We start from the raw sequence: 16974 nt of genomic DNA, 5'->3' as shown, positions 1-16974 counted from the left end.
AATTGGTGAGGGAGATGCGTTACCATGTTCAAGTGTTCATCTTGATCATTGGTGTAGGTGAAGCAATGGAGACCTGGGTCTTACTGAGAATTGCAGTTCTGATCTGAGAAAGGAGGGAAAAAATATTAATTGGAAAGTTCAGAAAAAATAATGGCTGCTCCAATGATTATTTAACATGCACATCATTCTCTTGATTAGGTGTGATTAACTCCCAATTTTATAATATGTATGCATAATTCAATAATCTTTTGTCCTGTTCTTTGGTTTTGAAATCTTCATTGGCACCTGGAACTTTAGTTTTATCTCAAAGAATTTATTCAGTACCTCAGTCCATGGTGCTCAGGAACAATCATGTTTCAAAGCTTTTTAAATTGAAATTAAGTTTGATTCTTTTATGTCGTTTAATAAAACAAAATGTAATATTCGATAATATAACTACTTCAAAGACCGAACAAAAGGATATACAATAATTGTTTTTGGCAAGATTACCTATAAATCTATAAACCTAAAAGAAAAAGAAAACAATTCTTTATTTTAAATTAGCCTGAAGGTATTTTAATGTTGATTAATTTCTCGCCCATTTGTTTGGTGAGGTAGCCTATGTAGGTGAGCTTACAGTCAGTTTTTTGTTGAAGGCAGCATTTTTCCAGAATGCTTAATTGTGTGATCCTCCCTCTAGTATTAAACATTTGACGAGAACTGTTTTTTTCCAGTCCACTCACCAAATGCTTTCCTCTGGTTTAATTCCAAAACATCTGAACGTTGCACCTTTTTTTTCTGGCAATATATTTGTCAGTTTCTCATGGGAGCACTTCTGAGGAAGACCTGGTGATGGGCTAGAGATATGGACTTGTAATCATGGCACTGAATGCATCAGGTCCCTTGAGCGGAGAGACTCCAGTGTCAAAGACAATGCATGTTTCAGACATGTTAGAACAGGTGTTTTGGGATCATCTCTTTTTGGACCAAGCTGAGAATGAACAGCTACAACCTCAGCAGGTCCAGCAAAGATGATTCTAACAAGGAAAATTGGAAGCCACCTCTCTATTGACTGAAAAAATGAAAGAAATTTGTGCCTGAGGAACAGAGAGAGTGGAAGTTCTCCAAGTGGTCATGGCACTAAAGCAATGGGTAGTAATGTGCTGGCATCATTAAAATTGATTTTTGAGGAGTGCCCATCTGCATTATTTGGGCCAAAGGAGGAGAAAAAGGTTTTTTTTTTGAGAGGTAATCCAAAATCGAGGAGAAAGCATGTCAAAATTGTATGTGGGAGATTGACAGAAAGTCCACAAATGAGGAACCAAGAGCTATAATGGAATTGTAAAATGGCAGATGGAAAGGTGTCCGACCCCATCATGGTTGAATTTTGTAATTTCCAGGTAAGTAAATGAATGCTCAGACCTTTCTCATAAAAAGGGAGTTTGAACACCGAACTCCAAGAGCAGTGTGCATGCCTGTCTCACTGAGGCAACAAGCAATACCAACATTGCTGTCAAAGGGCAGTGATGACCTTGAGCAGAATATCCCTATCATGGAAGCTCACGGGTGGAAATCTGGCACTGTGTGGCATAAGATCAAGAAAACCAGAGGTTTGGGTGACGGGGCAATGTATCAAGTCAAACACTGTCCAGTCTCAGCAGCCTAAACCTGAGTAGATTTTGGACAATGTGAGTATTCAGTCTTCAAAGCAACCAGAACAAAACTCTGACCAGTTTCGATAATTTCTAAATTGAGTGGTTTGATAGTTTCGGAAGTGCCATCTGGATCACCATGGATGCATTAAATAACATGTTTAAATGGACAATTTCTTCAATGAAAAGTGAAAATTGCTGTGAAGAAACCAAATTGTACGATAAAACTAAATACATGTGTAAAGAACTTGGTGTTATGATTTCAATAAAACTGAATGATTATTGACCTGCCTCTTGCATTAATGAAATGATAATGTCCTTGTTATTGCCTAGCATTGTAAAATAAATTGGATGATTTTTTAAAAAAATTGATAAACAAAAACCAAAAAAGTTGTGATCGTTATCAATATTAAATTTTGGCAGAATATTAGAACTTGAAAGAGAAGATGATCGTATGGAAGAGTTGAGGATACTAAGGGTTAATGAATTCTGTCTGAACTACCTAATCTGAACGTATAGCCCTTTTCACATTGGCTAACTGGTAAATTGTCTGTTCAGCAAAACATTTTTAAAGATGTTGTTTTTAGACCACTGTTAATGGTTCTCTGTGTCCTTTCAGACACGCCACCAGGCCTCCCCAGGGAGAGGGGTGTCTATCCTCCACCGGTGACATTCTGAGTGACGTAATAGGCAATCACTGGAAGTGTCATCTCCTCCTCAATCAATGAGATCTGTATGATTGTCTTGAAAATGTGCACTTCTCTCCAACAGGCAGATCCTGTCAATATCCTTTTCAGAAAGATGACGCTGTAACGGAGCCTGATCAAGACCATTTACACCCTCTCAAGTGGGTGAATTTGAAGATGACCATGGAAATTTTGAGGAGGAAAGTGGGGCTGAGCTGAATAACTGTCAACGAAAACAGCTGGTGATCTTAAAGAATTTTGAACAGTTATAATAACAGAAAAATCTGCAGGATAGATAGACCACAGGGGCCCATTTTCTGGTCTAGTATCATCAATAATTTTGATGATGGGCAGTGGCGTGACCATTTTGGAATGTCTTGGAGTACTTTGGAATTTATTGTGGATCTCCTCAAGCCAGAGCTGGGGCAGAGGGACAGCAACTGCCAAAGGTCCATGGAACCTTTGCTCGGACTTGCCATTTCTTTTTGGTGGTATGCCACCCCTTGTAAGTATCGATCCATCAGTGTTATCTTTGGTGTGGGTATCTCCATTATGTGTACAGTGGTGTGCCAAGTGACTGTCGCGTTGAGGGAGACCCTGATGAAACATTGACCTGCTGAATGGAGATTGCCTTCAAGAGGCAATCGATGTAGTCACTGTCTTCCACCACCACCTCCTCCTGCAGTGCTAAACTGGCTTCAGGTGAGTGTACAGGAGCCTTCTCACTGGCAATCAGGGAAATGGGGTACGCTGATCGGCTGGTACCCCAGATATTGTAGGCCAGGTCGTAATATGGCCAGTCCAGGTGGTCCATCCACATCTACTATTGTGATCAATAACCTGAAGAAACTTCCTCTGAAGAGCCTTGAGTTTATGATCACCTGGGGCTGGTCCCTGGCAAACACCATGGCTCTGAGCCTGGCTGCAAAACTTGCATATAATGGGCCATTTTTAACTGTGCCAATTAAATGAAAAGAGGTTGCCTCCTCAAAATGTACACTGGCTCCTGGTCCTAATAATTAACAGCCAATATACTGGTTAAGGGCCTGTAGCGTGAATAAAAGTGCTCGCGACCGGAGGGAGAACAAACACTTGTATTAGCTTATAACTAAGGGTAGGGTTCAACAGTAGTCTTCAGAAGAGTTCTGGGTTTAGATGGGAAATCAAGGTTATATGTGGGGGCAGAGCTGGGAAGCAGGGCCAGCCATCAGCGCAACACCCTATCGGTGAATCCGTTTACTGCAGGGTCCAGTGTGCAGGTGTTAAATCGTGCTGGGAATGGACTGCCTAGTTAGGTTATATCATCCCTGGGGCCTTTTGATGCCTGTGTGCTGATTTAACTCCATGTGAAAGGGACATGGACTATCCAAAGACACAGTTGATGATGTTTTTGCATGAGTGCAGGTAGGTGAAGGAAACAAAAGATTAAAAATATATAAACTTTCTCTCTCTCTCTCCAGTCCTTGAGAGAGAGAGAGAGAGAGAGAGATCTCTCTGCCACTTGGAATTCTGACAGGGCCAGTCTGCTAATGCTCTTTTCCCACAGTCTTCATTATGTGGCTGTGTTTTATATCACTTTCCCACTGACATTTATAAAGGTTTATATAGGTTGGCACTATAGGGACTGAAGCTTAATTATGTTATAATTAGGCATGATAAATTTTTAAATACATGATCATAATACATTGATCAGCATTTAGGGCAGGTCCACCGTCGCTGGATGTGCCAGTCAGACATCACCAGTGGAGGATAGAATCCCCTTGAAATGAATGTGAAAGGACTCAGTGATTTGGTTCACAGTGATCTAGTGTGAATGGAAAAATGGCTTCTTTAACCAGTTCATGAATGGCCAATTTACTGGTTAGCCAGTGTGAAAAGCTCCCTATCAATCCCAATTCAAGACTATTTTATTTCTAAGTCTGAATTAATGAAGGATTGGGGAGAAGTTGGGCCTGCCTGTACCTCCGATGACATCAGGAGACTGAATCAACATGCGGTCACATGCACTCGCGCAAATACGTTATCAATGTGTCACTAAATTGTCCCAGGATAGCCCAGTTCTTTTCACACTAAACCAATTGGCACACAGGCATCAGATGGCCCAAGCGATGATACACCCTATTTAGGCAGTCCATTCCTGGGGTGATCTGACGCCTACATGCCGATTCGCACTGGTGCATTAACCTGCATATTGGCAGATAATTACTGGAACAAAGTGCTGGTGTGAATGGGCCTATAGTCAGCCAGGCAAGTTTCTGATGTGTAATTCTTTCTCTCCTTTCAGTAATCTTTGTGGTTTCTCCCTTTTTCAAATGCAAAAACTTAACACGATATAGGAAACAGAGAAATTGTTCTAGATGTTTAAAACAACTGCAATGAGTAACTATTACTGCTTATGTTAACTAGGTCAAGCATTTTTATATCAAATTAAGTGCAACAAGATTTCAAATACATGAGTATACTAAGAGTATGTTGCTATCTTTGGCTTTGGGCACTGGACAAATAGCTCAAACATTTGACATTAATCAGTTTGGACTCAAAATCCCAGCTCACTTACTATTTCAATTCTATGAATTGATCTGTTTAATTCATCTGAAGAACAGTTTGCTTATTTCATGATGGGGTTTCTTGACTTGAAGCTAAGCATTTGCAAGCAATTAAAAACACTCGTCAACTATTTATGATCAGGCTTAATCATATGGATAATGCCCCATTTGGCTTCCCTGCTTCCAGAATGTGTGAAGCATGGCATTAAAGGGGCAAGCCATGTTAAAGATGAGCTTTATCAAAAGCAGCGGTGGGTGGTGGGGGGGGGGGAAAACTCCAGGAAATTCACTAGTGATTCATTTGAAAGCATTCTCGGAGTAAATTTAAGACCCACACTGTTCTTTAAGATCAAATCGTAATCGCTGTCCTGCAAACATTTCTGAGCTGTGATTTTAATTCAAATTGGTTTATATTTTCAAAGTTTATTTGGTACAAAATTCCTGGTACAGTGAGAAGGGTTCTTTTGCAAACAGACCAACAGGTTATATCTAACATTTCATACAACCATGTGAAGAGCACATGCAGAATATAAAATTATAATGATTGGAAAAATGTTCATTAGCACCAAACAAGGGCATTGTTGTGGGGTTGGTCAGGAACCAGATGTCCAAAGGGAAGAAACTGTTTTTAAACCTGTTTGTGCATGTTTTCACTCTAGCTTTCTCCCCGATGGGAGAAGAGTATATCTGAATGGTCTTTCTGCATATTGGCTGCTTTCCCAAGTCAGATGGAGGGGAGGAAACTCAGTTGGATGGGTGGTGCATATTGGAGTCCATGGAGGGGTGGGAGGATTTCATTGTTTTCTGAGCTGCATTCATTATTTTCTGTAATTTCTTCCAATCTTGTGATTAGAAAGATCTGAAGCAGAGAATCAAACAGGAATTGGACTTGAAGTGAATTATTTTGTCAGCCAGCTTTCTCTAATGCACCAGTCTTCTGGAGTTCAACAACCTCAGGCATTCAATCAACTAAATGCAGTCCAGCCTGACAAATAGTCCATGCAAAGTTCTTTCAATATAAATACTTAAAATACAGATGCACTCCAACAAGGTAATATCTGATCTCCTCTCAAGTCATCAAATAGACCATGGCTGTTACTCTTGAAGGTTTCTTAAATTTGGGATCAGATTACATTAGTAAAACATGAAGGCCTGCAGACACAGTGGTTGAAGTAAAAACACTAAGCTGGTCAAACAGTACTTTATATAGTAAAGATACTCAACCAACATTTCAGGCTTGAGCCTTTCACCAAGGCATAACAAAATGTCAACAGACACCCGAACATAATGTAGAGGCAGGAACAGTGCACGGTCCCACAGGCAGAAGGTAATAGATGGATAAGGAGGAGGAGGGATGGTTTTGTTAATGGAGAGGGAAAGGAATAGGGAGCTGGAAGGAAAGGGAAAAGGGAAGAACAGAGAGGAGGCTAGCAGAAACCAGTCAAGGCTACATTGGAGAGTGCTCAGATGGAAAATCAAGTGTAATTCCTCCAATTAGCCAGTGGCCAACAACTTCATTTCTGCCTCCAACTCCCATTCTTACGTCTGTCCATGACCTCATGCTATCCTACCAAGACCACCCATAAATTGAAGGAACAACACTTGATTTTCTCTTTGTGCACTCTCCAACCAGGTGGCATTAACATCAACTTTTCCAGTTTCTGCTAGCCTACTCTTCTTTCCCACCCCCCCCTTCCCATTCCCTCGGTCATCTTTCCTCTAGCTCTCCACCCCCTTCCCTCACCATTTACAGACCCATCCCTCCTCCCCTGCTGCTTGGCGTTCCCTCCCTCCCTTATCCACCCATTACCTCCTGTCCGTGGGACTGTTCTTTTCTTTCCCCTACCCCAGCATTTTGTTTGGGTGCCTGTTGACATTTTTTTTCATGCCTTGATGAAGGGCTCAAGCCAAAAATATTGGTTATTTATCTTTGTTACATAATGAACACTATTTGACCAGGTTTTTTTTACATCAGATGACATTATTTAATCTCCATAGCAACATGCTAATCAAATAGATACTCTTACTTCACATTTAACCAATTGAACTAATGTATCCATTAATGTTAGTGTGCAAAATTACATTACTGAACAATTTTTTTAAAGTATGGCAGGATCAGCCTTTGTAGTCCTCCACAAGTCCTTCAATCACTCATCACCAAGGACCTTGTCCACCAGGGAGTGATGGAGAAGAACATGCAGAATCTGATTATCATTTAATTTATTTTGAAGTTGATCAGAAAATATTTTAATTCACAATTTAAATTCTTTAATTAAAGTTGTTGACTGCCTCTGTCAGCTTCCAGAATTGAATTTTCAACCCATAATTTTTAAGTGTTCACTTCATTGGTTTCCTGTCCAGTCCAAAATTCTTTTTCTTCATTTAAAAACTTTCAAATTAGGAGATATGAGCAGAGATGTCATTGTACCACCTGTCCAGGACCCTAAACAAATGATTGGAGCCATCGAATAATTACAGCATGGAAACAGGCCACCTCGGCCCCTCTAGTCTGCGCTGAACCATTTTTTCTTGTCTAGTCCCACTGACCTGCAATCAGTCCTTACCTCCTATCCATATACCTGGCCAAATTTCCCTTGAATGTTGAAATCAAGCCTGCATTCACCACTTCAGCTTTCACCTTTAACCCACATCCTCTTGTTTGAATCTCACCCACCTTCAATGGAAAAAGCTCATCTACATTTACTCTGTCCATCCTCTCATAATTTTAAATACCTCTATCAAATCACTTTATTCTTCTACGCTCTAGGGAATAAAGCCCTAACCTGTTTAACCTTTCCCTGAATTCCAGGCAACATCTTAGTAAATCTTCTCTGCACTCTTTTAATCTTATTGATATCCTTCCTGCTCTCTCTCTCTCTAATTGATATCCTTCCTGTAGTTAGTTTTCAGAAATCCTGAAACCAAATCCTACAAAGTCCACTTGAGAGATTAAACTAACAAAAATCAGTAAGTTTAAAAACTGGATCTCTGTGAAATGGCAATGATTCCTGTCAGATTCTCAGAAGAACTTTATTCAATGCCTCCTGAAAATAAACCCATAGTCCTTATCCAAACTATCCTGAGTACATCTTCAATCCCATATAAATGAGCTTTGAAAAAATCTCTATTGGGTTCAGAAATAAGAACCATTAATTTTTGTGTCTTAATTGTTCTCTGAAGTGATATTACAAGAACTTGTAGATACACCGCCCTCAAAAACCTGCTCCTGGGGAAGTTTGGCCTCACTCACCAGCAGCATGCTTCCAGGCTCTTGCACCTGGATGGGTTGGGGGAACAGCAGCCCTTTAGCTCTCATGGATGAGATGCTGGCCCTGGTTGAGGATCACAAGCCGTGTTTCCTCTGCTGCCAGATAGTCCTTGAACAGATGCCAGAAGATATCTGGTTTCATCTGTCTGAAGAAAACTTCTCTGACCCCTGTAAGACCGCAGCCCAAGCAGATGCCCTCTGGCACGCAAAGAAGGAAAATGAGGCAACCCTCAGCCAGGTTTCCAAACCGGGGCCACGTTGACTGCAGGATGCCCCCAAGCACAAGCTGGAGGAAACCCAGTCAACATGGTGCTTTTACCACCAGCACTGGGGAGTGAAAGCCCACAAGTGCCACCAACCCTGTAATTTTCAGGGAAAAGGCCAGGCCAACCGTCGTTGATGGTTGGCCACGTGAACAGCTTCCTTTCCATTACAGACAAATCCACGGGCCGCTAGTTCCCTGTGGACACGGGGGCTGAGCTGAGCACCCTCCCCCTTACAGCACTGGAGACTCTAACCCAGACCCCCCTGTCCAACCCTGCGGGCTGCCAACAGCTCTGCAATCAAGACCTATGGCACCTGTAGGGGGCAGAAACAGATCAGGGAAGAAAGGTTCACATGGAGGTTAATCCTGGCCTTGGAGGGCACCACGATGTTGGGGTAAGACTTTCTGAGGGCTCATGGCCTGCTGGTGGATGTGAGGGTTAGGAGGCTGCTCAACACCTGCACTTTTCACTCAGTGAGACTGGGCACAGCGGATGACAACAGACCCAGAATTGCCATAGTAGCCGCCGCCACGGATGAATATGCAGAGATCCTTAGTGAGTTTCTCACCGTCCTGGAGCCAGGATTCAATGTCGCTTTCCCCCAACACGGAGTTTTCCACCACATCGTCGCACAAGGCCTCCCGTTACATGCCAGAGCTAGACAGCTGCCACCAGAGAAACTGAAACAGGCAAATGAGGAATGCTCCAGGAGTTGGGCATTGTCCGGCGGTCAAACAGTACCTGGGTGGTGCCTCTGCACATGGTCCCGAAGTTATCTGGTGGTGTGAGGCCAAGTGGAGACTATAGGTGGTTAAATGATGCCATGACTCCAGACAGGTAACCGGTCCCCCGTATTCAGGACTTCAAGGCCAACCTCCATGGCGCATGGTTCTCTAAAGTCTATCTGGTGCGTGGATACCAGCAGATCCCAGTTCACCCTGACAATGTTGGAAAGACTGCAATTATCACCCCTTTTGGCATATTCTAGTTCCTCCAGATGCCTTTCTGGTTGAAGAACACGGCCCAGATGTTCCAATGCCTCATGGATGCAGTGGGTAGGTATTTGGACTTTGTCTCATCTACCTAGATGACATCCTGGTAGTCAGCCGCAAAGAGCACAAGACCTATCTCCGCACCCTGTTTGCCCGTCTGGCAGAGATTGGCCTCACAGTCATCAAGGCCAAATGCCAGTTTGGGAAGCAAACATTGCAGTTCCTGGGGCACACCATCTCAGCGTCTAAGGCAGTTCCGGCACTGGAGAAAGTGGCAGCCGTCCAGCATTTTCCCCAGACCCTCCACCCTTAAGGTTCTACAAGAATTTGTGGGGATGGTAAATTTTTACCATAGATTCAGCCCCATTGGTGCCTGCACCATGAGCCCTCTATTCGTGTTGATCGCAGCAAAAGAGGTGGCAGCACTGGCCTGCAACTGCATCTGGTGCCAGACGTCTAAAATCCACAGGCACACTCAGGTCCCTGTTCAACATTTCAACTCGACAATGCGGAGGTTCCAGCATATCCATGTGGATGTCTTGGGGCCCCTTGCCGGTCTCCAGGGAGTCGCGGTACCTGTTCACCATAGTGAACAGAGCAACGATATGGCTGGAAGCCATCCCGGTCCATGAGGCATCAGCGGAGATGTGTGCCAGAGCCCTGGTCAGCCAGTGGATCACTCGTGTCAGCGCACATCATGAGTGACAGAGGTGCCCAGTTTACCTCTACTATGGGCTTAGCTGGAAAGGCTTCTAGGGGTAACACTTCATCACACTATGGCTTACCACCCACAGTCTAACGGGCTTGTAGAGAGGCTCCACCGACACTTGAAGTCCGCTCTGATGATGAGACTTTCTGGCCCCGACTGGGTAGACGAGTTACCCTGGGTCCTTCTAGGGATCAGAAAGTCGCCCAAGGAGGACCTGCAAGCCTTGTCCGCAGAGATGGTCTACGGCACGCCACTCTCCCTGCCAGGTGAATACTTTGGCCCAGAGGCCGAGGCGACACACAGCGAAGGTGAGCGGCTTGCGGAGCTCCAAAAAGACTGGCGAACCTAACCCTGTCACCCCATTACACCATGGCACCCGATCATCCCATTGACCCAAAGAACTGGATGTGATGCAGTTTGTATTTGTCCGGAGAGGACCACAGAGGGCCCCATTGCAGCGCTCATTCGAAGGGCTGTATGAGGTTCTCTGGTGGTCGGGTGGGACTTTCACCTGGGATGTGGGGGGGGGGGGGGTGGGGGGGGGGAAGGAATTTTTTAGTATGGACTGCTTAAAAGCTGCTCATTTGGACTTATCCCAGCCGGTGCAGATGGCAGTGCCCAAGCGCCGGGGTTCTGGAGGGGCTGTGAGGTGGCGCACATCCTCGTGGCGAACTGGCCCTGCATGTATTGCCATGTGGTGAGGCAGCCATGGGGAGATGGCATCGTCAGGGGTTTCTCTCTGACTCTAGCCTCCCTTCCAGCACACACCTTGGGCAACAATTATGACATCACCACACGCATGGTATCTGAGCCCAAGCTGCCCTTAAAGAGGCACGCACTGAGTTTAAATAAAAAGTCGTTAACAATCTTTGGTGTGGTGGCTGTGTTTTTCAAGCACCACAAACCAGTAATTTTTGTTTCTTAATTACTCTGAAGTAATATTACAGGAACTTCTAGATACACAAGAACTGCAGATGCTGGAATCCTGAGGACAATGAGAAGCTGGTGAAACTAATAGGTCCACCAGCATCCATGGCGAGGTGGATACTGCCATGCAAGAAACTATTTTGAATGTCTACAGAGAATGCAGCTGCCTTTTTTTGGAGAGCTCAAAGGAATTAAACATGATGTTCGCACATGGAGAATGTGTTTCAAAACATCCTTCTGAGGTCAATATAATTAGGTGAAATTCTTTTAATATGCTGTAATTTCATTGAATGGTACACCACAGAAGGAGTCTATTTTGTCCATTACATTTTAAGTTAATTGATAAATCAATCATATTGTTTCACTCATCATTGTCTTAATTCTTGGATAATTATTTAACACCTGTTTTATGGCTACGATTGAACTAGTTTCCAGATATTATTCAACATTCAAATTTTATTGACAGAACATACATGGCATTACAGGACCCGGAGATTCTTTTTCTGCAGTTCAGATTTAGTAATCTCTATATTAATAACTGTAAATTGAACTTGAAAGAAAAGTAAATGATACAAATGTAGATCTCTATGGTAATTAGCAATAATGAGTCCTTATGTAAAGTCATGAAGTCTGTTGTCCAAGACCGTAGAAACTATTCCTGAACCTGGTGGTAAAAGCCCTGTGGTGCACCTGCACCACCTTGATGGCAGCAGTGAGAATACAGCGTTTCCTGAGTGGTGTAGATCCTTGACAATTGATGCTGCTCTCCGATGACAGCGTTCCTTGCAGATGTTCTCTATGACGGGAAGAGTTTTGCCCTAGATTTACTGGACTGAGTCCCACTACCTTTTGCAATGCTCTGGTGTATTGGTGTTCCTGTACCAGGCCGTGCTCACTCTCCTCCGCACATCTGTACAAGTTTGCCAAGGTTTCTGATGACATACTGACCTCCACAGACTCAAAGTGAACTCTGTTCCAATTGAAATTTAAAAAAAAAAGAAAACTACTAATACTTGGCAGGTCTGGCAGCCAAAATGTAGATACAAGGATGTATCAACCCGGCTGTCTTAGTCCACCAAACCCAGATACAGGACTAGTTGAAAATTTTTTTTTTTTTAATATATAAAAGTCAAATAAATCTTGCTCTTATTACAAAAGAGGAAGCCTGTTAAAGGATGTCTGTTCATCATTAATCTGATTTCAGTATGAATAATTGAAAACGGTCAACCAGTTTACCTATCTCGGCTGCACCATTTCATCAGATGCAAGGATCGACAATGAGATAGACAACAGACTCGCCAAGGCAAATAGCGCCTTTGGAAGACTACACAAAAGAGTCTGGAAAAACAACCAACTGAAAAACCTCACAAAGATAAGCGTATACAGAGCCGTTGTCATACCCACACTCCTGTTCGGCTCCGAATCATGGGTCCTCTACCGGCACCACCTACGGCTCCTAGAACGCTTCCACCAGCGTTGTCTCCGCTCCATCCTCAACATCCATTGGAGCGCTCACACCCCTAACGTCGAGGTACTCGAGATGGCAGAGGTCGACAGCATCGAGTCCACGCTGCTGAAGATCCAGCTGCGCTGGATGGGTCACGTCTCCAGAATGGAGGACCATCGCCTTCCCAAGATCGTATTATATGGCGAGCTCTCCACTGGCCACCGTGACAGAGGTGCACCAAAGAAAAGGTACAAGGACTGCCTAAAGAAATCTCTTGGTGCCTGCCACATTGACCACCGCCAGTGGGCTGATAACGCCTCAAACCGTGCATCTTGGCGCCTCACAGTTTGGCGGGCAGCAGCCTCCTTTGAAGAAGACCGCAGAGCCCACCTCACTGACAAAAGGCAAAGGAGGAAAAACCCAACACCCAACCCCAACCAACCAATTTTCCCTTGCAACCGCTGCAATCGTGTCTGCCTGTCCCGCATCGGACTGGTCAGCCACAAACGAGCCTGCAGCTGACGTGGACTTTTTACCCCCTCCATAAATCTTCGTCCGCGAAGCCAAGCCAAAGAAAGAAAGAATTGAAAATGAAACTATTGCAGATACTGGAAATTTTAAATAAAATGTAAAACAGCGAAAACACTCTGCAGGTCAGGCAAAAATCTTTTCAAATCAAAGGAGCTCTGTAAAACAGCAGCTCTCTCTTTCTATAGGTACTGCCAGATCTGTAATTAAAAAAAAAACTTAACAGATACTTGGCTGGTCTGATTTTTAGCAGTGGGAGGAAAGCTGAACACCTGGAGGAATCGTAGGTAGACAGGGGGAGAATGTACAAATTCCTTAGGCAGAGCAGGAACCTCTGATGGCAGAGGGGAAGAAGCTGTCCTTGTGCTGTTGAGTACTTGTATTCAAGGTCCTGTACTCTTTTCCCAATGGTGGCAGAGTGAAGAAGGCATGGGCTGGGTGGTGGGCCTCCTTGAGGGTAGAGGCTGCTTTCTGAAGACACTGCCTCTTATAGATGTCTTTGATGGATTGAAGACTGGTGCCCATGATGTCACAGGCCCAAATGATATCTCCTTGTAGTTTGATTCTATCTTGCTCAAATCTCTCACCATTCATTTTCCCCCATCCCTATTGCCTAATCTTCACCAAAGATGTGCAATCCCGATACACCTCCATGCCCCATCATCGTGTCTCTGGCCCTCTGCTTCTTGAGCACAGATCTAATCAGTTCCTCTCTACCTGTACTCATATTTACCTTGGTAGAACTTTTCTCACTACTTTGAATTGGTCCACTTTCTACAGATCTAGGATCTAGCCATGGGCAAATGAACCCAGTTCTCCCTACCATTTTGTAGCTATGAGTTAAAATGATTCTGGTGTCATTCCCCAACTCCACTCCATCCTCTTGTACCTGTGCAGAAATCTTGTTCATTAATTTTGCTGATTGCTTCCACTCTGTCCTCCAATTCATTTGGATTGTCTTTCCTCTCCTCTGTCTTCATCTCAGGAGACCAGTTATCCAGAAACATTTATTATAACCTCACTGACTCTCATGGCTGCCTGGACCACACTCTTCCCATCTTGACTCTTGCAAGGACACTATCCCTTTCTCCTAGTTCCTCTGTTTACCACAACTGTTCCCAGCAATGGTTCTTCCATGTGAAATGACTTTCTTGAGGAAATCTGACTTTTCTGCCTCCCTCATCCTACATTTCTGCCATTGGTGAACTCCTTGCATCCATCATTTTGTACACTGCTCTAACCCTGACTCACCCAGACAGAACAAGGATGGAGCTTGTTTTATCCTCACTTTTCACATAATTCTTCAATGATTCTGCCAACTCCAACATGGTCCCATGACCATCCTTTTCTTCTCATTCTGCTCCTTGAAGGGACCACTCTCTCCATGACCTGAGTTTGATCTCTTCCCCCCCCCCCCCCCATCATCTTTCAATTCTTTTATGTACCTCTGACTGAAGCTGCAGTAGGTAGAGTTCTTGGCCCTGCATCTCTATGTCCCTTTCATCCCTGAGCCATAAACAGAAGTAGAAATATAATGGAGCAGAGTTTCACATGCACCTCCTCCAACCTTGTCAACCAGATTGGTGCTCTTGGTGAGACCTTGTCTATAAGAATCAGAATTTATTGTTATGAAGAAGTGTTTTGCGGCAGTATCACAGTGTAAACATTCCTATAATGAACCATCTTGCAACAATAATGTATATTTTTTTAAAGTGTACAAAAAGTAAAGCAGTGTCCTTGGTTCACTGATTATTCAGAAATCTGATGGCAGCTGATCTTGTGCTGGTGAGTGCTCATCAGGCTCCTGTACCTTTTTGCTGATGGTAGAGTGAAGAGGGTATGGCCTGGGGGGGGGGGTCTTTGAGGATAAAGGCTGCTTTTTTTTTTAAACAGACACTGCCTTGTGTAGATGTCCTCGATGGAGTTAAGTCTGGTGCCTATGATGTTGCAGGCCGAATTGACAACCCTCTGGAGTTTATTCTTGTCCTGAGAGTTGGCACCTCCATACCAGGCAGTGATGCAACCAGCCAATATGACCTCTATGGTACACCTGTAGAAGTCTTTGAGAGTCTTTGGTGACATAACGAATCTCCTCAAAACATTTCTTAAAATATAGCTGCTGGCGAGCCTTCTTTGTGATTGCATCATCATGGAGGCTCCAGGACAGATCCTCAAAGATGTTGACACCCAGGAATTTGAAATTCTTGACCCTCTCCACTACTGAGCCCTTGATGAGGACTGAGCTATGTTCCCCTGACTTCTTCCTGAAGTCCACAGTTACCTCCTTGGTTTTGATAATGTTGAACACAAAGTTGTTGTGACACCACTCAATGAGCTTCTCTATCTCTTTCTAATTCAGACCAAACATTGATTAGGGCCATCGCTTTGCTAAGCACTTGTTCTCCATCTTTGGTTGCTGGCTACAATTCCCATTTGCGAGCTTTGACTTGTCTATTGCCAGTGTCAGGTCAATCATGGAGGTCATTACTGGCTGGTTGCATCACTGTTTGATATGGAGGTGCCAACTCTCAGGACAAGAGTAAACTCCAGAGGGTTGTTAACTAAGCCTATGACATCAACCGGAGGAACAACATGTCATATTCCACCCAAGTAGATTAAAAGTAAATGGTATAAACTTTGTATTCTTCAATCTCAGGCAAGCCCCACCCTGATTGTTCCACTGTTTCCATCTGTCCTTGACCTGTTCCCATCACCCACAGTGGTCTCTTCCTCCATCTGTCTCCCCACTCCACCTCCAACCTTCATTTGTCCAGTATTGTATTATCTCTTGGCCTTAGCATACCAGTTAGCGCTACGCTTTTACAGACCAGAGACCAGGGTTTGAGTCTGGCCCTGTCTGTAAGGAGTTTGTATGTTTTCTTTCTATCGGTGTGGATTTCCTCCCACTGTTCAAAAATGTAATAATTGGGCGCAAGGGCTCGTGGGCCAAAAAGGCCTGTTACTGTGCGGAATGTAAATTTGAAATTTTCCCTTCATTTATGCTTGCTATCTTCCCTTCTTGGCCTTGAAGGATCAGGACCCAAAAATGTTGACTGTCCGTTTCTCTCCATGGAGACTGACTGACTGGAATGTCTCCAGTATCTTTGTTTGCTTTGTGACCTTTAAAGACAGATACACTCTGTCCCTATACCCCACAAAATTAAAATCTTGGCATTTGACTTAATTTGCTTTCCCTTGATTTTCTCACCAAAGGTGTAGCTTTCATCTCCTAATCTTCATGCCAATTTTGCGCTTCTGAAATGTATTGCTATCCTTTGTATATTTTTATTGCTTTTTGAAATTTCATCTGCAGATTTGAATATTAGCCAGTTCATTGACCACATCAAATGTGATGTCTCCACTGACCTCCAGTCGACAATGTAGCTTTTCATCATTAATCTTTGCCTCCTGCCTAATTTTGTGTCTGTATTGCCAATCTTTTCAACATGCAAATCGTAATTTTTTTTGGAAATGTGCTATGATGAGGCACTTTACCAAGTGCATTTTGTAAGTCAATTAATTTGAAATCAATTGGACAATGTATAATTGTGGGGGAAGCTTTATTTTATCATTCTGTTAATATCAATTGGCAGGATCCCAAAACTTGCATGCACAAGTATTGGAACTCATTTATCATATTGTATTTGCATTAAAAATAAAGGGGCAGTAGAAGTCAAAAGTATAATACATTCTTGCCAATGACTTGATATTATGGTATTTTTATTTTTCATGAGCCCATTTTCTGTTATTTGAATCCTCTTATCTCCTGAATATATTAGTGGATATTTATATTTAATATTTATGGGATTAGTCCTGAATATTTTTCTTAAAGCTGCTTGAATGGGCTTTGTCTTTAGATCTGTACTCTCAGTGCAATATTCCCACACTAGAATTGCACTGATTATAATATTGTAACTTGTGGAAATTTCAAACTTGGAATTGAATTTTGTTATGTGGATGAAGGAACAGTGAAA

The sequence above is a fragment of the Narcine bancroftii genome, chromosome 6, assembly GCF_036971445.1.
Source record: "Narcine bancroftii isolate sNarBan1 chromosome 6, sNarBan1.hap1, whole genome shotgun sequence".
In the NCBI taxonomy this organism is placed as follows: Eukaryota; Metazoa; Chordata; class Chondrichthyes; order Torpediniformes; family Narcinidae; genus Narcine; species Narcine bancroftii.
The sequence above is the reverse complement of the archived record's forward strand: the minus strand, read 5'-3'. Positions refer to the sequence as shown.